Here is a 20,510-nt window from a genome sequence, read left to right as displayed (position 1 = left end):
ACTAATGAGTTTCAGAAATATCTAAGTCAGGTTTCCAAACCGCATTCACGACTTGCAGACTTACCAAAACACAAAGCCTTGTAATTGCATTTTGCTGGTTGTTGACATTGGAGCCAACAAGATACAATGGAACAGATTTATGCAATTAAAGGGGTATTCCGAGACTGCACTTTTGTATTTCACGTTCTCTCTTTCTGTGTTTAATAACTTTGTAAATAACACTCATTAACAATTTCCTACCAAGCCAGCAATCTGGTTCCTGGTCACGTGGTGCCCTCATTCAGCTTCATCATTGGTACAGGATCACGTGCCATTCATTGTGCATGTGATCCTGGACAACTGGTTCTGACCCACAATACATATCACTCATGATATGTTCATGGCCTGTCCCCTGGACTCCTTCTCCCCAGCCCCTAACCAAGCCGGTGTCTCCTTCGCAGTCAGGCAGCCTCCAGTGCCAGGTCAGCTGGTTGTGGAGGAGGCTGCCTGACTGCGCAGGCGCCGCTGGTGGGCTAAAAACACTAGAGCAGAGAATCATTCTCACATATGTAATGTGATGAAGGAGCACAGGGGACAGACAGACCATGAACTTGGCTAGCCATGCACTGTAGGATGTTATAAGAACGTGTCGCAGTTCTCAAAACTAGCAGAGCCACTGTATACAGCTGGACTGCTCCAAACATAAAAGACAGCAAAGCAGGAAGAAATGTAATTTATAGATCAGAAACAATACATAACATACTGCACAGGAACACAAATTACATAAAAGTGGCTAACCCCTTTAAATATACTCTGCAAAGCTTAGTCAATCAGACCAAAGCACTCATTTTCAGATCTGGAGCAAAGAAAACGGTGAGGGTGCAGACGATAAAAAAAATAAGAAACACATCCCAAACTCAGCATGTTTTCATGACTACATTCAAAAGGACTAAGACCTTTTTCAAGCAGTTTTTAAATTTAGGCAGAGGAGAGGTAGAGTCTTAAGTTAGGAACATCCACTATGAGGTCCATATGGCCAAACACAGCAGTGCTTCCAAATATGCAACTGTATATGGAGGCAACCCTCTGTAAATACATGCTCTCCATACAGCTGCCACCCCTGAGATTTTAGCTCAGAGATCCTATTTTTTTTTATCAACCTATGTTGCAAAACCATAAGGGTAGAGAAGTATAGTGCCAGGAGCGTAAGTAGATTGTGCCCTTCCTATGTACCCAGAAGCACATCTGCTACATAGGGAGACATTATTAATCTTAACAGAACATGGGAGATAGAGGCCCTGTTCCAGTTTTTTTATTCACAAGAGCTTCAAGCAACAATAAAAAATTGTATTACACGTCCTTTTTGAGTATCATCTACAAACCATTATAATACAGATAATATGGATACAAAATATTGTAGAAATGTATGAATTCATGAAAAAAAATAGGCAAAACTGTGGGATTTATGCTCTTAAATGAGAATTAGGAAAAATACAAGTGCAGCATCCTGCTCCAAGAGTTGCAGTGTACTGAAAACTACAAAGAAAATACCTTTCTGTGTAATGTCGTGTATGCATTTACTATATTTCCTGTATGCGCATGGCAATAACAGACCTTATTCATAGCCACCACTAGATGGGGCTGGTGTCACCATCTATATAAGTAGAGGAGGAAAGAACATTCTAGTTAAGTTCAAGTCAGTTTAGCTTAACTAGGGCTTGGGAGATGCTTGAGTTGAATAAGGTTTATGAAGAATCTGTTGATGTCACACCAAGTGGTTGATGGGTGTATTCCATCTCTTTCCAGGTAATGAAAAGAAATTCTACCAGTCAGTGTGAGCATGATTCTCTCATAAATATACAATTTATGACAATGTCAAAAAAGTCATCAAATTTGAACTGATGTGATTGAATTTCTCAATGTGTCCAATTTCTCAATGTCCAGAGCACTGTCCCCTCAAATTTGTCTCCTGAGAATTATAGATGATCTTTGGATTTATTTTGTGTGTTGGAAAGGTGAATATAATTGTCACGGATGATATTGCAGATAGCTGTAAGTTATGGATAAACATCCGACTGGCTTGATCCCAAACTAAGAAGCATAAAGGTGACCCCTGAAAACCCTAAGAGCTCACCCTGACTGCTAAGCACATACAAGGGTCTCAGAGGTAGACAATTGCATGCCCTCGTACCTAGACTGTATGACACCTGAAAACCCTATAATAGTGAGGGGACACAACCACCGGCTCCCTGCACTTAATACGGAGGGAGTCAGGGTCACCTAGAATCAAGCCAGCAAAGAAACACAATACAAGAAAGGACTTATCTGAACAAGCAGTAACAGAAGTCTCCAGCAGTGATCACTTCAATCCAGGAAGTAGTATAAACCGCAAAGTGAGGCAGTATGGGAGGGAATATAAAGGGAGGCAATTAGTGTGAATAGGTGACAGCTGGGAGAAGGAAAGGAGATGACAAAGTGAAACCAAAACAAAGAACATCATGCAAGAGGTACAGAAGAACGTCTGCCAGACCTTCTCAGAGAGCTGGCGGTGACAATAATGGTCTGGAAGTTGGAGGGTCAGTCTTCTCTAAAGATTCTTTTACATAGGCCAAGGTTTGGGCTAATTATTGGCAATGAAAGTTCATACAAACAGTTATTCCTGATGACAGGGCCATGTCAATTTGCCACCAATCACCTGATCGTATCTTTTATATCGCACAAAAAAATCTTATTTGATGGCAACACATTGCCCTGTGTAAACTGGATGTGTTGCCAATGAAACTGTATAGTATTTGGACAAAAGATTGGAGTAATGATCATTCATCCCCATATAGCAGAAATCATTTAATGAGTGGGCAACAATAAGAAATGAACGTTCCTATTTTCATTGCCTATGTAAAAGGTCCCTAACTCACTGGAACAATTTGGTTAATTCTCATCTTCTGATGAATAAGGAATGACATCCCTCACAAATCTGAGATGGTATGGGGACTGTACAGAGGTGAAATTTGAAGATCCAAGGCTTAAATTCAAAGCCACAGCATAGTCCCCCTACTATCACATATTATCTTACAGTACTGGTCTCCTTCTATGGAAGATCAGGACCTTTTGAATACCATCAGGCTTGATTTAGGAGCTACTGGCAATAAGGATTCAGTAGAAGGTTAATGCAGGAATATGGAGGACTATGGTACCTTGAGGAATGGTCAGATGACCATGGCTCAAACCTGGCAGAATGTGTGAGTGTTGTTTGTAAGTAATGTGCGGGTGAGTAAGTAGTATTCTCTTATTTTGGGGGATTTGTATTGTGGTTGGCTTACTTTGTTCCATTTTGACCCAATTTTAACACACAGTGTCATATCTTAAGCCATGCCCTTTCCACCAAGGCACTCCTTTATTCACCAAAGAATGCCAACTTCTTGGGAGAGATCTGACAGTCAAGTTAAATCATTTTGGGAAAAGCCAAAGGAGCGCTACCAAGACGACATATCTCCCCTTGTCTGGCTCTATATATGCACTATTGTACTATATGCTATTCATATTATGCCAGACTGGTTTACATGCCATGTGCCACATTTAGGTGTTTAAGTCACTTTTGAAAAGAAAACGAAGAGTATGTAGCTGTCAAGCCTTGCCCTGTAAATGTGCAGAGGTCTGTCAGACTGGCTGCACATGTCTGACTTCTCTGTTTGATTTTATTTGGATTTGAGCTGGATCCACCTTCCCTAGGGTGTACTGGGTTTCATTGTTAGTGAGGCTATTTATCCCTCCTTCCCCAGTGGCCTGTGCGGGTTATAATTCTTTCCTGGGAGCTCTTGATGTGTGGTGGATTGTCTGCTCCAGCTCTGCTCAAGATAAGTCCTCTCCGTTATTTCCCTTTGTGTGTTTTATCTAGGCCTCCAGGGAGAGGCTTGCTTCCTCCTGGTTTGAAGAAGCAGGTTGCCTCTTTCCTTTTCCCTGCTGCTTAGGGTTTGCCCAGGGTGTTTAGGTTTAGGCAGGAGGGAATGTGCATATCCACCATAAGGGTATGCACATGGGCACAGCAGTTTAGGGAAAGCTTTTAGGGATCGCTAGGAGGTGACCCTTTTCTCCCTAGCTTTTGGGCCTAATAATTTGTTCTGTTTGTTTTCCTGTGTTTATTTATTTCCCAGCTTACCTACCTATCATGACAGTAGCTTAGTGGATTCATAAAAAACAATAGATTTATTAAGAGGGAAGGAACCAGAGCTGTAATATCAAGAATAACCAATATACAATTAATGGTGCTGTGCTTGGTAAACTGAAAGAAGGCCACAGTGCTCACCGGAGCTTTATGGCCTCTTCAAACAACTGATCGTCAAGGAAAAGTAACTTCTTGTAAGATACAAAATACTGACCAATAATAAGGCGAAAAGCCTGTGTGCACCAAAGCATACTGAAATCCATAATTCTGCATACAGTATGTACAGTGAGAATACCACCATACTATGTTTCTGTATTTTCCTGCAGTTGCGCATAAACTAAAGTTTCTTTTAACATTCTCATTTAAAACACTTAGGAAAACCTAGCTTCTATATGTCCAAATCCACTGAGCAGTAAGACACAGTACATAGTAAATGCTGAATAAAAGGATACATTCCCCCAGTCCATGAATGTCACAACATTACTCTATATAATTTAATTAGACGCAGTTAGGACTGGCAGATGCAGAATAAATTTCATTTTGGTTACATTCGGCCACAGTAACTAATAGCGCTACATACTGATTTTATCTAGTCTGCCTGCAAGGGATTGCTTTGCAATGCCCCCTTCAAAATGAAGGTGCTCTTATTGATTGTTTCTGGAAATTAAATTTTTTTCCACAAAACTAAACATTTACTTGTGATGATGTTAATGATTTGTGTGAGGGGAGGCAATTAACATCACTGAAAACAGAATATCAATGATTTACTATTGAAAATGCACTGACCCTAAAAAAGTGTTAACATCTTCTTATCGCTCTCATATCTATTACATAACTATCTCATATCTATCCATCTATCTTTCTAAAAAGATCAAAACATAGCAGCACTGTCAGAGTTGAGAGAAAATGGGTGCAAACCCTCCCGGACCCTAGGCAATAGGTTCAATGGATAATCCAAAAACAAAAATGAGGCCGCATTCCAAATAAATTGAAGATGGGTAGTGGACCCTCTTAATTCACCGCATACAACGTTTCAGCCTTACTTGGCAAAGGCCTCAATGAGTAAGGCCAAAACACTGCGAGGTGTGAATGAAGATGGTCCACTACCCATCTTTACTTTTTTTTTTGGAGCACGGCCTCAATTTTGTTTTTTATTTACACTGACGAGCAAAAGGGTAGCAATATTTTAAACTTTTTACTTTCAGGCTCCATATCTCACCATCCACTACAGCTTTGAACGTGAAACTACCATCATTTTATAGACAATCATCTTAGCTATCTCATACATTAATTGGACTTGCAACTATTTAGCATATGATTAGTTATGCAGATTCTTGTCATGTAACTGCATGATACCGTTTTGCTCCTAGTGGTACAATCTTTTTCTTCTATATGTACAAATTACAACCTGCTCTCTCATTCCCTAATAGCTCAGTGTGTTATTAGGTTGAACCCCAAGCAAAAGGTCACTGGTTTGAAATTGAGTAGCAGCCATGAAGAAGATTTCCCAAGAAAAGAGAAAGAGCATCATCCAGCTCATCAATAGCAATATCTCGGCCAAGAAAATTGCCAAACTGCATCATGTGAGCACCATGACAGTTGCAAGAATATGAAATGAAGTCTGTCCATCCATTCCAAAGCCAAGAGGTGGATGTCCAGGCAAAATATGAGTCAACGAGTTGGCTCATCACAAGGTCTATCAGTTCTGGAGCAATAAACATGGCAGTGGAGGTGGCTTGTATGCTTCATAATAGTGAGATCACAGATATCTATGCAAGCACCGTGTGACCCGCATTACACAAGTCTGGAATAGTGAGCTGAAAAAAGGTGAAGAATCCTCGACTTAAATATCATCATAAGAAGCGTCGGCTCGAGTTTGTAAACAAGTAGGAACAGTGTACAGTAGAAGATTGGAAACTGGGGATTTGGAGAGATGAGACAAAAGTCAATAGACTGGGCTCTGATGGGTGCAAATGGGTCAGGAAGAAACAAGGGAAAAGGGGGCTAACGGATCCAGAAATTGTAGGAACTGTCAAGTTTGGTAAAGGAACCCTTATGATATGGGGTTGTTTCACAGCCAAAGGCGTTGGACACTTGACCAGGATCGATAGTGGTCTCAATACTGAGCTATCCTACAAGATAAGTTACTTCGTACAATCGATTACTATGGGTATGAAATGAACAACATAGTGTTCCAGCAGGACAACGACTCGAAGCATATGTTGATATTGATGAAGAAATGGTTCAATGACAATGATGTGGAGGTGCTAGATTGGCCTCCACAGTCCACAGACCTCAAACGAATTGAACACTTGTGGGTGGAGTTGAACAAAAAGCTGTATTCGTACCTAAGTGAGTCGACCAGTATGCACCAACATTGGGAACGTGTAAAAGAGACCTGGGAACGGATTTCGGTCGAGACATGGTTGAATATGATTGAGAGCATGCCCAGAAGGATTCAGGCAGTGTTAAAAGCCAAATGTGGATTTACAAAATACTAACAAAATAATACAATTTTAAATTTAGAATTTTAGGAGCAAAACAGTAACAATGCAGTTACATGACAAGAATCTGCATAATTATTCATATGCTAAATAGTTGCAAGTCCAATTTATGTATGAGATAGCCAAGATGATTGTCTATAAAATGTCTCACGTTGTAGTGGATGGTGAGATATGGAGCCTGAAAGTCAAAAATTCAAAACATTGTTACTCTTTTGCAGTGTCAGTGTATCTATCTACCATATTTTTCGCACCATAAGATGCATTTTTCCCTCCCAAAAGTGGGCGGGAAATTCCCTTGCGTCTTATGGGGCAAATACTAATGAGCGCTTCCATTATGCAACGCTCATTAGTACTGGAGGACCAGGAAACGGTGAAGGCTCTGTACTCACCACTTCCTGGTCCTCGGCTGTCGGCTGTGCACGCTGGTTCACAGCACAGTCGACAGCAGGGGGAAGACAGAGCGCGGGCAGTGAGGAGAGGCCACGTCCAGGAGCAGGAGAGGTAAGTGGTTTATTTATTTTATTAAACATGAGGCAATAGGGGCTGATATGAGTTAATGGGGGCTGCTGGGGGGCAAAATGAGAGGCAATGGGGGCTGCTGGGGGCCAATATGAGAGGCAATGGGGGATACTGAGGACTGATATGAGGCAATAGGGGCTGCTTGGGGTTAATATGAGAGGCAGTGGGGGCTGCTGGAGGCTGATATGAGGTCTGATTGGGGTCTGGGGTCTGAGGTCTGATTGGGGGGTCATTCACATTGGGGTCTGAGCTGAGGTCTGATTAGCTGAGGTATGATCTGAGGTCTAATGAAAAATATTTTTTTCTTATTGTCCGCCTCTAAAACCTAGGTGCGTCTTATGGGCCAGTGCATCTTATAGGGCGAAAAATACGGTATCTATCTATCTATCTATCTATCTATCTATCTATCTATCTATCATCTATTATATCTAACAAAGTTAATAGCCTGAAAAGCTTATTGACCACAAAACTTCAGGAGATATATGTTAAACAGATGACCCTTCAAAAGTAGTGTTTTCTGGAAACAATATGTCCAAAATATAAAGAATTCAATTAGCCACAAAAAAAATATTTTCTAATTTTAGAGAGTTAGAGAATATTACAGATTACGTCTGCCTCAGTCTTTGTATTTCTCAAGTATTTAGTGTGGTTATAGCACCATCTAGCGGTGTTAAGTTGTATTACACTTTGTTTTTCCTGTTACAATACTACTGAATTGTGGGTGGTGCATTGCATTGTTGGAGTGCAAAGCATCCTGGGAGAGAGAAGCCTCCAGTCTCCAGGACACATCAGCAGAGCTATCCTTTTTCATATCTCATTCTCAAACTCCACCATCCTTGTATAAGCATATCAGGTGAGAGATCTACCTTTGCTTCAGGAACATAAAGTTGTGCAGAGCTGTTCAGCTAGTTGTAATTGTTAGTCAGGGAGTTATTACTAATGTTAGCTAGACATGTAATCCTATGTATAGGCAGCCATTTTACCATGTGCCTTCAGTGTTAATGCAAATGTTATAGTACATGCTATCTATACTTTATACTTATACTTGCTATTTGTATTCTTGTAGTTCTACCAATAAAATGTACAATTTCTCACTGTCACGGCTGAGGATGGGGGAAACCCTCAGCCGTGCGATGCCAGATGATGTTATGGCTGCTCGGCCAGGACAACAGGAAAGGGAGCAGGTCACCTCCTACAGCGTCCCTACCCTGACCCTAACTCCTATCTGCATGGGCCGACCTTAAAGGTAGGAGGACCCATGTGCAGGAACCTGGGAGCCCTGACTTACCCTCCGTCCGGTCCCTAGCTAGGAGTCAGGGTAAGACAACCTACTCCTCCTAGGCACGGAGGAGCAGGAGTCTCAATGGCCAAGCTGCTGGAAAAGGGGGAACATAAACAGCTCTATGGATATGGCAGGTGAACAAGGAGTTCCACCTACCTGCCACAGCCTTGCTGACTGGATCCCTGTGCTGGCAAGGTGAAGATCACAACGCATCCACACACAGGGACCCAGATCCATAGCTGCACAAAATCACAAGGAAACATCAAATAGACATCACACATAACTGGACATAAACTTAAATGTGACATAATGGTTATGACCACAGGGGTGGCTCTCACTGGCAGGTAGAAAATACAGGAGGCTGCTCCAGCAAAGCATGGCTGAAGCAACCTCCAGACCTGGGAAAACAGTGAGGCTTTATAGGCCAAGAAGCCACACCCCACAGTCGGACACACCCAGTGACACACACACACTGGGAAGGGAGTTAACCCTTCCAGCACCAGAGAAGGAAAACACACATTAAAGGGAAAGTGTCAAACTCACTAACACACACTGTGGCTGTTGCCGCAGGCAACGACATGGGTGGCACTCATGTCCTGGGAGTCAGCCCGAAGGCCAGGACACTGCCACCACATGTACAACAACGACCAAACGTTGCCACGGACAACCACAGTGAAGGGAAGGGTCAGTGCACACCACACATAAAACCAAGTGTACACACACACACACACCTAACAGAAAGGTTGCTAGGTGCAACTGCATGCCATGCAGCAAGCTGCCCAGCACCGCTCAGGCTGCTCTGCAGAAACCAACTCATACGACAGGTTGCCCGCGGCAACCACAAGTGAGGCCACACACCAGCGGCCCTCACCTGTTATTGAACACTAAACCAAACCGCAGGCGACCGCATGCAGTTGAGGAGTCACGGTCATGGCCATGGCCGTGACACTCACTCATGCGCACCGCGCAGAGAGTACAACCTGCTGACCAATAAACAAGTTAGACTACAAAGAACAGTCCTCTTATTTGGAAGACAGGAATGGTTTATGCTGAATGTCAGACTGCACACTGTGTGAACGTGTATGAAGACAGAACATGTTTAGTGCACATTGCTCTGCATAGGACCTATATACACAAAATGGAAATTATTTTTTTATTACAATTTGCTATGTTTCTTCATCCTCTGTGTGTATTTTAGGTTTACTTAAAGTTAAAAAAAAATATGGCTGCGAAATTGCACTACAATATGTACCCATATCAAAACAGAAAGATAAATACTTTTTGGGTGGAAATTTGGAAGAAGCAAGAAAAAGAAAAAAATTGAAAAAAATGTAGACTTATAGCAACCTGCTTAGTAGAGAAAATAGATACTTATATACAGTAGTAGTTGCAAAAAAAAATCTGAAAAAATCTACGACAAAATAGTCTTACAGGTGAAATTACGTCATGCTACGTCTATTAGATTTTGTACATGAGTAATAATATCAAATTAATTACCTTTAAGATATGAATATGATGGGCCATTGCTTATACAAGAGCCCCTTGGCTTATCTTTAGGAAACTATTAGAATAAATTTATATTGTCAGCGTCCAATCTAGTCAATGTCATGAAATATGAAATGTCTAAAGGAACTTACAAGAAATGTTGATTGCTTGAACTGCTTTAAATCATAATTAATGATCAGCACATGATGTGGCACAAATGCTAAACCATTGAAGGACTGAAATATGAGTAAACTATCAATATGTAGCTATGCACAAAATCAATGTATCTATTGTAATCAGAGGAACTTAAACCCTTTAAGTACCAGGTGATTTTCCTTTTTTTTTGTTTTTTACTCCCAGCTTTCCCAAAGCTATAACTTTTAAAATGTTTTAATTCCCTCATCCATATGAGAGCTTGTTTTGTGCAGGAAAAGTTGTACTTTCTAATGGCGCCATTTAAGGTTGCATACAATGTAATGGGAGTTGGGGGAAAAAAACACAATTCCGCCACAGTTTTATGGGTTTTGTTTCTACAGTGTTTCCTATGTGGTAAAACTGACCTGTTACTTTCATTCTCCAGGTCAGTACAATTACAACAATATCACATCTGTATGATTTTTTTTTACAGTTTAGTTCTGGGGAAAAAAACTTTTGAAAAAGCATTTTTTTTTCTTTGCATCACATTATTGTGACCCCCATAACTTTGTGGGGCGATCTGTACCTTTCATTGATAACAATGAATGTGAATGACATTTTGATGACTTTTTTCAACTATTTTGTCAGAGCTGAAGTGACCAAAAAACGGAGAATCAGCCATTTTGACTCTTTTTCCGTTTCACTGTTTTCCTTTTGAGATAAATATTTTTATATTTTAAATTTCGCATGTGGTGATGCCCGTGATATTTTTTTTTAAAATTGTTTAGGTATTTCTAATAAAATTTTGGGGCAAGGGGGTGATTAGAATTTTTAGATTTATTAATATTTTTTAAAACGTGCTCCATCTTATTTTTTTTTATACACTTTTTAATAGTTCCCCTAGGGAACTTCTCTCATAGATACCAATGCATTAGCATTGGTATCTATGAGGATTACACTATGCTGCTCCACAGGCAGGTTCTCCATAGGAACTAGTGTGCGGCAGCTTTGTACCACTCAGGAATGCAGAGGCTGACGCACACTATATCTGGTTCTCTCGATGATCGCTAGGGGAAGCCGGATCACTGCTGGGAATGCGCGCTTCTCGTTTGACAGATGCTGTGTCACATTTAAACATGGCATCTGAGGGGTTAAATGTATGCAATCAATGTTATCGTCGATCACAGATTAGTCCCGGGTACCTGCTATTTAAAACAACGGGCACCCAGCAGCTATGGTGACCGATGCACACGTTAGCGGGTGCTATCTTTAATAACCCCATCGCCAATGTAATTAGAGTGGTGAGAAGGGCTTAAAGGGGTTTTTCAATGGGATATTTTTTTTATAAAGGGCAGATTAGGCCTAAAGTGAATGTGTAGAGACAGTGAGTCTACTTTTGTAATCAGCTTGAGTAGGAAAATGTGTTAAAATTTGTTAGAAAGCTGTATGTAACTAAGAATCCATATTCAGCATTCCACTGAACACTCAAGACGCCAGATAAGGCCCCTTTCACACGAGCAAGTTTTCTGAGCGGGTGCAATGAGTGATGTGAACGCATAGCACTCGCACTGAATCCGGACCCATTCATTTCAATGGGTCTGTGTACATGAGCTTTTTTTTCACGCATCAGTTCTGCGTTGCGTGAAAAACGCAGCATGTTCTATATTTTTCACGCAGCCCTGGCCCCACAGAGGTGAATGGGGCTTCAGTGAAAAACGCATTGCATCCGCAAGCAAGTGCGGGCGCAATGTATTTTTCACTGATGGTTGCTAGGAGATGTTGTTTCTAAACCTTCAGTTTTTTATCAAGCGTGTGAAAAACGCATCAAAACGCATTACAAAACATTTCACACATGTCTACATTTACACCACAATGTCTTAGTTAAAAAAAGACAGAAGACTATATGGTCTCACACATTGGTTTATGCAGAACAAACAGGCAGTTTTTATGGTGGCCTTTATTTACCATTAAAGTGCGTTTGTTGGACTAATTGCATTTTTTTTTATTATAGCATGCTCACATTGTGATGTTTTTGTTCTCATTGTCTGTGTTTTTGTTCCATAGACATCCTTTTTTTTTGCCCTACTTGAAAAAAATGCAAGTGACAAGATGTGTTGTGTTTTTAATGGTATTTTTGCCGGATTTTTCTTTTTTTCCAATGTACTGTATTTTCCCTTATACTGCTGTACCGAGGAAGTGACATTACAGGGGAGCAAAATAAACACAAGTCATGCAAAAATATCAAACACAATATATCAGCAATAATGCCTCATAAATGCAAAAAAATGCTGAGACAGGTAGATTTTCAATCTTTTTTGTCCCCAAAAAATTCACAGTGCAAAACTGTTGGAAAAGGTTTATTTTAGGATTTTCAATCTTTTTTGTCCCCAAAAAGTTCACAGTGCAAAACTGTTGGAAAAGGTTTATTTTAGGATTGGAAAAAAAATATGGAAAAATTAATATTATCAATAGAGGAGATCAACCAATTCAAAAAGTTAATGGGGGTCATTTTAAAAGACAATACGCCAGTTTTCTGGCATAGCAGATTCTTGCACAAACATTTTGCTACTTTTTGCCTTTCTCACTACTTTTTAAAAAGTGGGTGGAGCCAAGGCTCCCACAACTTAACACATTTACAATAATTAAAGGGGTTTCGAAGGCAGTATACAGTGGCATGCAAAATTACTGTTACCGTTATTGAACAGTTAAGCAAGTTGAAGATGAAATGATCTCTAAAAAGCATAAAGTTAAAGAAGGCATATTCCCTTTGTATTTTAATCAAAAACATTTTTTTACATTTCTTTGACATTTTCAAAATAACCAAAAAAGAAAAGGGCCTTAAGCAAAAGTTTGGGCACCCTGCATGGTTAGTACCTAGTAGTACCCCCTTTGCCAAGTATCACAGCGTGTAAATGCTTTTTGTTTGAGGGATTTTCAACTATTCTTCTTTGCAAAAATCTTCCAGTTCTATGAGGTTCCTGGGCCATCTTTTGATGTTCATCCACAGATTTTAAATGATGTTTAGATCAGGGGACTGTGGGGGCCATGGTTAAACCTTCAGCTTGCGCCTTTTGAGGATTGTCAATTTACATCTATTATCTGTTATGTTTGCATCCAAAATTTGCTGGAATTTCATTGAATCCATTCTACCCTCTGCCCATGAAATGTTTCCCATGCCATTGGCTGCAACACAACCTCAAAGCATGATTGATCCGACCCCATGCTTAATGGTTGGAGAGGTCTTCTTTTCATGAAATTATGTGCCCTTTTTTCTCCAAACATACTTTTGCTTATTGTGGCCAAGGAGTTCTATTTTAACCTCCATCGGTTCACAGGACTTGTTTCCAAAATGCATCAGGCTTCTTTAGATGTTCTTTTTCAAACTTCTGATGCTGAATTTTGTGGTTAGGGATACAGGAGAGGTCTTCTTCTGATGACTCTTCCATGAAGGCCATATTTGTGCAGGTGTCGCTGAACAGTAGAACAATGTACCACAACTCCAGAGTCTGCTAAATCTTCCTGAAGGTCTCTTGGAGTCAAGCAGGGGTTCTGATTTGCCTTTCTAGCAAATCCTATGAGCAGCTGTCTCTGAAAATGTTCTTGGTCTTCCAGACCTTCTCTTGACCTCCAGTGTTCCTGTTAACTGCCATTTCTTAATTACATTTTGAACTGAAGAAATGGCAACCTGAAAGTGCTTTGCTATCTTTTTATAGCCTTCTCCTGCTTTGTGGGCCTTAACCATTTTCATTTTCAGAGTGTTAGGCAGCTACTTGGAAGAACCCTTGGTTGCTGGTTTTTGGGACAAGGTTAGAGGAGTCTGGGTATTTATAAAGCTTTGAAATTTGCATTACCTGACCTTTCTTAACAATGATTGTGAACAAGACTTAGCCTAACAGGCTATTTAAAGTCTGAAACCTTAATCAAAGTTATCTGACTGCTCAAATCTCCTTGAGTTCTCATACCTTTGCAAGTCGTCATTTCCCTTTTTTTCCCTCTAAAATTGTACAAAACCAAAATAATATACTGATATTGCTTAAAATGCTGAAAAGTGTGGTACATGTTTAACTATATGTCTTTTGGAAATCATTTCATCTTCAACTTGCTTAACTATTTACAGTAATAATAATTTTGACCAGGGGTGCCCAAACTGTTAAATGCCACTGTATATTGATGAACTATCTGGTTGGCGGGGGTCCAACACCTGGTACCCCCACCAATCAACTGTTTGAAGAGGAGATGGTGCTCCATGCAAGCGCTGTTTCCTCTTCATTTCAGTGCCTGTTGTCTCGGAAGTCTGGGCAGTGCAGTGTAATTACAAATACATGTTCTATTCTCTTGAATGGAACGAGTACTTGTAATTACACTGTGCGATTATACAGTGTAATGAAGAGGAAGCAGTGCTGGCATGGAGCGCCACCTCTTCTTCCAACAGCCAATCCGATATTGATAACCTATCTTCAGGATAGGTCATCAATATATACTGCCTGCACAACCCTTTTAAGACCAGAAAATGAGAGTAAATTATAACTGTAATCTATGCCAGCTCCTAGCTAGCACAGGTTTCAGCACACGGACATCACAGACGAGACAATTTATTAAGTGGCCTGAGTTGTTTAATAAGTTAGCCGCATCCTTTTCTAGCAGAGGTTTTACTAAGATTGTTATGTAAAACCCCAGTCTTTAGCAAATGAACCCATCGTTTACTGAAAGCATGCATTCTGAAAATTGCTATAGTCTAATCCAACCCCAGTCTTCACCACCATCATGCAACTCTGAGAAAAACAAAAATTAGAAAAAATAATGCATGGAATCTTATTAAACATCTAAGTAGAGACTTAAATACAAAATATACTACAACAATAAAGGTGTGGTAAGTCTGTGTATACTACACATATGGTAGTGGAAAACTGGCAAAAATTCCAAATGGGGTGGAATTGAAAATATATATATATATTCCAGCAATGTTTTATGGTTTTTTTTTTTTTTCAGAATTCCAGAATTAAGTGGCAAGACTGACCTGTTACCTTCATTCTTCAGGGCAGTATAATTATGGTGATATCACATTTCCCTTACGTTCTAACCAGCAGCACAAGTGGGGAGTTCTCCCCTGTGAAACTGGTAGGACAGGTGGAATTTTTATTGATCAAAATTTTACTACCAAGCTAATTAAACAATTAACCTACCCCCTATAAAGGGACACCCGCCCTTCTACCGGTGCTTTTTTCTCTGTCCTGTGAACTTAGGACAGGTTATATTCGGCCAGGGATGCAGCGTCTGCCTCCTTGATCCTGAATGGAGCACGCAGATCCCGTCTACTTGCCTGGCTAGGTCCCGCACTTGTGGGTTACAGCCCAGCACTTTGGCGGAGGGCTGTAATCCGTCTTGCCGTGCTCGGTGTTCGCGCGCGCGTGCCCTAACCCACAAGTGCGTCAGATGACAACTTCTGGGGTGGCGAACGGTACATCGGACCTAGTTTCTGGCTGCGCGCACCCCCCTTGTTTTCTTCCTTTGCAGGTTCTTACCTGGCAGGGTTAATACCCTATTTTGGGGGCCCCCTTTTAATTAAATTAAATTATAAGGTAGTGACCGTGGGTCACTTCCGGCGGGGGGGCGAAGCTATGCTGGGGGGGGTCTGTCAGCTATATAAGCACGGTCAGAGACTCACTCCCTGTCAGCTGAAGTCCATTCCTCACTCAGATGGTGGAGGAACCTATCACATGGGAGGTCCTTGATTCAACCTTGTTGGATCACGTTGACCCCAGACGCCTCCCTTCTAGGTTGGGGAGCCCATCTGGAGGAGAATCCAGTACAAGGTACCTGGAGCCAGCAGGAGAGACTTCTCTCATCCAATCTCAGAGAATTGAGAGCAGTTTGTCTCGCTCTCTACCATTTTGCTGCTCTTATCCGCGGGAAGGCGGTGAGAGTCCGCTCGGACAATACGACAGTAATCGCTTACATCAACAGACAGGGAGGCACAAGATCTCAACCTCTTCTTCAGGAAGTTGGTCTAATTCTTGCTTGGGCAGAAACCAGTCTATCCCACATTTCGGCTGTTCACATCAGAGGGAATCTTAACATAGTTGCAGATCGGGGTCTGCCAGTTCCAGGCGAATGGTCATTGAACAGAGACGTTTTTACCCAGATCACTCTCCAGTGGGGTAATCCAGAGATTGACTTGATGGCCACCCGCTTGAACGCCAAGGTGGACAGATTCTGCTTCCTCTACAAGGAGGACAATTCTCTGGCGATAGACGCTCTGTCCATAACATGGAGGTTCAGGCTGGCTTACATATTCCCTCCAATTTCCATGATACCAAGGGTATTGACGAAAATCAAACAATACCAGAACCTGGTCATTGCGATAATACCCTTCTGGCCAAAGAGGTTTTGGTTCACCCAGCTCATGAAGATGAGTCAGGGCACATATTGGAGACTTCCCTTAACGCAGGACCTAGTGTATTAGGACACAGGTTCCTGCCTAGATCTGAGGAAACTCAATCTGACAGCCTGGAGATTGACAGGTCCCTACTAGAAGCTAGAGGGATTTCTGCTGAGGTCTTGAGAACCATTTCACACTCCAGGGCGGAGTCTACAAACAAAGCCTACCCTAGTATATACAAGATCTTCCTCCGGTGGTGTGATGTTAAAGAGGTAGTACCCTCAGATCCTCCTCTTTCAGCTATTTTACAGTTTCTGCAGGACGGCCTGGACAAGGGTCTAAGCCCGCCAATGCTCAGAGTTCACACCAGTGCTCTTTCTGCCTTTTTAGGCAGACCTTTAGCTCAAGACCCCCTACTCAGGAGGTTCCTCAAAGGAGCCGAAAGATTAAAACCTAGAATCCTGAGACCTATCCCTGAATGGGATTTATCTGTTGTTCTGAAGGGGCTATCCTCTCCCCCCTTTGAACCCTTGGAAAATGTGGACCTTAGATTTTTATCTTTGAAGGTCACATTCCTACTGCCATAACTTTGGCCAAGAGGATTGGGGAACTTCAGGCCTTGGCAGCCACTGAGCCTTATACTCTCTTCCTCCAGGACAGAGTTCTGTTGAGGTTTCTACCGACCTTTGTCCCCAAGGTGCCATCATTTAGAAATACTAACCAGACCATCACTTTACCGGTTTTATGCCCCTCTCCCTCATCTCCGGAGGAAGAAGCCCTCCATTCCTTGGACATTTCAAGAAATCTCAGAATCTACCTGAACAGAACTGCGGACTTCATAAGATCCGAACACCTCCTGCTGTCCTTGTCAGGGAAGCGCAAAGGACTAAAACCCTCTTTGAGTAGATGGGTAAAAGAGGCAATCCATGAAGCGTTTCTAGCTCAGGGGTTTACTCCTCCATCCTTTGTCACTGCCCACTCTATAAGGGCAGTATCTACTTTCTGTATTTGTCTGTTGCTCCTTGCTAGGTTCCCACTTGTGCTGCTGGTTAGCACGTAAGGGAAGCGTTGATTTTAACATAAATTTGTTTTCCCTTAGTCCTAACAGCAGCACACAAATTTCGCACCCAATTTTTGTTTTGTGTACTTGCTGATAAAGCACTGGTAGAAGGGCGGGCGTCCCTTTATAGGGGGTGGGTTAATTGTTTAATTAGCTTGGTAGTAAAATTGTTATCAATAAAAATTCCACCTGTCCTACCAGTTTCACAGGGGAGAACTCCCCACTTGTGCTGCTGTTAAGACTAAGGGAAAACAAATTTACGTTAAAATTAACGCTTACCGGTTATAGTTTTTCTTCTGTTTAATACCCCCCAAAAAAAAAAACTTTGGAAAAAATGTTTTCTTTTCATCCCCATATTCTGACTCAGATTACTTTTTTAAAGCTATGATTACATATTTATGTCAGGGCTCATTTTTTTGCGGGATAATCTGTATTTTTAAATTGATTCCATTTTGGTGTGTGCATGACTTTTTTAACACTTTTTATAATAAAAATTTTTGCGGAGGTGAAGTGACAAAAAATAGCGAATCGGCCAGTTAAATTTTTTTTCTGTTATGCCATTTGCTGTATAGGATAAATATTTTTATATTTTAATAATACTGCCATTCATAGACGTGGTGATGCCCATGATTATTATTTTTTTGTTTATGTAGCTATTCTAGTGAAAAGGGGGTGATTACAATTTATATATTTGTTTTATTTTTAATATAATTTTTTAAAAAAATTTAAAGTCATCCTAGGTGACTATAACATGCAATAATTGGATTGCATCTTGTATTCTATAATGCATATCTATGCATTACAGCATACTGAATTCAGAATATTCCAATGCAGCGCTGCCACCTATAGACCTGTATTGGAATATACTAGTAATCAGCTTGTAAGCCTTGTATAAGCTTCAGCCTATTACTAGTGTATGCTGTCTTCTCCGCCAGGGAAAGGCAGCCTGGGCTGGAAAGTATGCGGCTCCCAGTTTTAGCACTCCCAGATGCCATTGTCACATATGACCACAGCATCTGAGTAGTTAAATGTCCACGATTGGCATTAACACTGATCGCAGACATTACCCCCAGTCCTCTGCTGTGTAAATCAGTGGAAACCCAGCCATTATGGCACCCCCCGTACTCACAAGTGGGCATCATCTGTAAACACTAGACTTCCGCCTTACACGTATGGCAGAAGTCCCAAAAAATGTATGAGCCCCCTGCACCTAGTATGAGCCCCCTGCACCTAGTTTTTTTTACCAGTGTATGCATTTTAGTCATTCTCAGGAAATGCAGAACATGTGCAACGCCCTAGATTTCTGACGATTTTCCTTTTTTTTTTTTTTATCAAGTGGAAGAAATTTTAATTAAATACAAATAATAATAAAAAAAATGTTGCCTTTGGAACAGGTGCTTCAAATATATGGCACTCATTCTGAACACCATACTTCTCAATGTATTTACACCAGAAAACAGGCAAAAATACACTGATTAATCTGCTTCTCATCTATTACAAAGCTACTTGGCTGTCTGTAAGTTCTGTGCCAGGCCTACCTCTCCAGTTGCGTGGCCTGCTTCTATTGCAGGTACGCCACTGCAGTGGGATCTTTCATACAAACTGATCCCATAAGCAATATGAGAAATAAAATTGGGCAATTGTGCAAAGTGACAAATGATCTGTCAAATTCAGCCAATCATGCCAAAGATGTATATTTTTTAGCCAACCAGGGCTGAACTTTTCCAGCCTGGCATATCACATATCTGTCAGACAGAAGTTTGTCATAGAGTACAGTTTTCAAGCGATGGTCAGCCAAAATGGCCAAAATTGTTCATTTTGGCCAATTGTAATGTACTTGGACAGCTTTAGTCCTTTTTTGTATCTTCCTTTCCTTTTTAATTCACTCCTGACTTTGGCTCCAAAAACTGCATTAGAACGGCCCAAAAAAACTGCATTTATGACTTCAGGCTAATGGTAGTGTTTTTGATAGTATTTTTTATTTTGTAACAACTTGTACACTCAGTTTTCTTTTTCAGGCATTTTTTTAAGGGATTCTCCTGGCTTCTCATAAAATCCTGGCATCTTCTTTCCTGTATAGAAAAGCTAGTTTCATAAGTGCTTACTTGTCAGTTGCGCCACTGATGATGCCTGTTTGGGTCCCGACCAGATGTGTTCCCGAGTCTTCCTGTTCAGAGGCATACAGTATATCGAGCTGAACAGGAAGACACGGGAGCACATCCAGTCCGGACTGGAGCGGAAGAGTCCGCAGCCAGTGTCAGCACAGCAGAGACCGCATCATCATTGGTGCAACAGAGGGGGTAAATACTGATAAAACTATCTTTCTTACACAGGACTGAAGATGGGATTTTATGAAAAGCCCAGAGAACCCCTTTAAGTGCTAGAGAAAGGCTTATGGAAAAATACGTAACAAATTTCATACCGAGCACATGCTGCATTATGACAAGCACTCAAAGACACAACAAAGCGTCAAAAACCTAAATGCTGTATGTGAATCCAGCCCTTGGCAGCTGTAGGTTGGATTCACACTTGGCTTTTCTCTGTGTTTTTCTTTACATTTCTATTGCTATTTTAATGGGTTTTTAGGTCCAAACACTGTGGCCAGATGTTACTTTAAAGGGGTTCTCTGGGAATTAAGAAAATGAAAATAACTAAGTATTACTTTATTATAAATATATTCTTAGATGCCTTTCATTAGTTATAATAGATTATTTTGTCTAGGAAGCAACCATCAGGGGAAAAAAATGGCCACCGTCCTATTAGTGCACACAAAACCTGTCCTAATCACATAGGAGGACAAGTTACTTCACAACACTGAGGTAAATAGCTGCCTCATCCTCCTCTCTGCTCTGCTTGTCAGGGATTATGATCCTGAATATAGATAAGATTTTCATCTGAATCTCTGTAGGAATGGAGCTCATGAGGAGACATGAAGTACAGAGCGGAGGTGGGGATGTGGCTGATAAGCAGCAGCCCTTGTATGCAGTCTCCATTACCACAGCCCC

The 20,510-nt window shown here is 41.1% G+C and overlaps 1 protein-coding gene across 1 annotated transcript in view; it reads right to left on the bottom strand.

The window, feature by feature from the left end:
- SLC6A2 (solute carrier family 6 member 2) overlaps nt 1–20,510 on the bottom strand; it is a 162,333-nt gene that overhangs the window by 103,586 nt on the left and 38,237 nt on the right. The window lies entirely within an intron of this gene.

The sequence above is a fragment of the Bufo gargarizans genome, chromosome 10 (assembly GCF_014858855.1).
Source record: "Bufo gargarizans isolate SCDJY-AF-19 chromosome 10, ASM1485885v1, whole genome shotgun sequence".
Lineage (NCBI taxonomy): Eukaryota > Metazoa > Chordata > Amphibia > Anura > Bufonidae > Bufo > Bufo gargarizans.
Note: the sequence above shows the minus strand (reverse complement) of the source record. Positions and strands in the feature narration are given on the sequence as shown.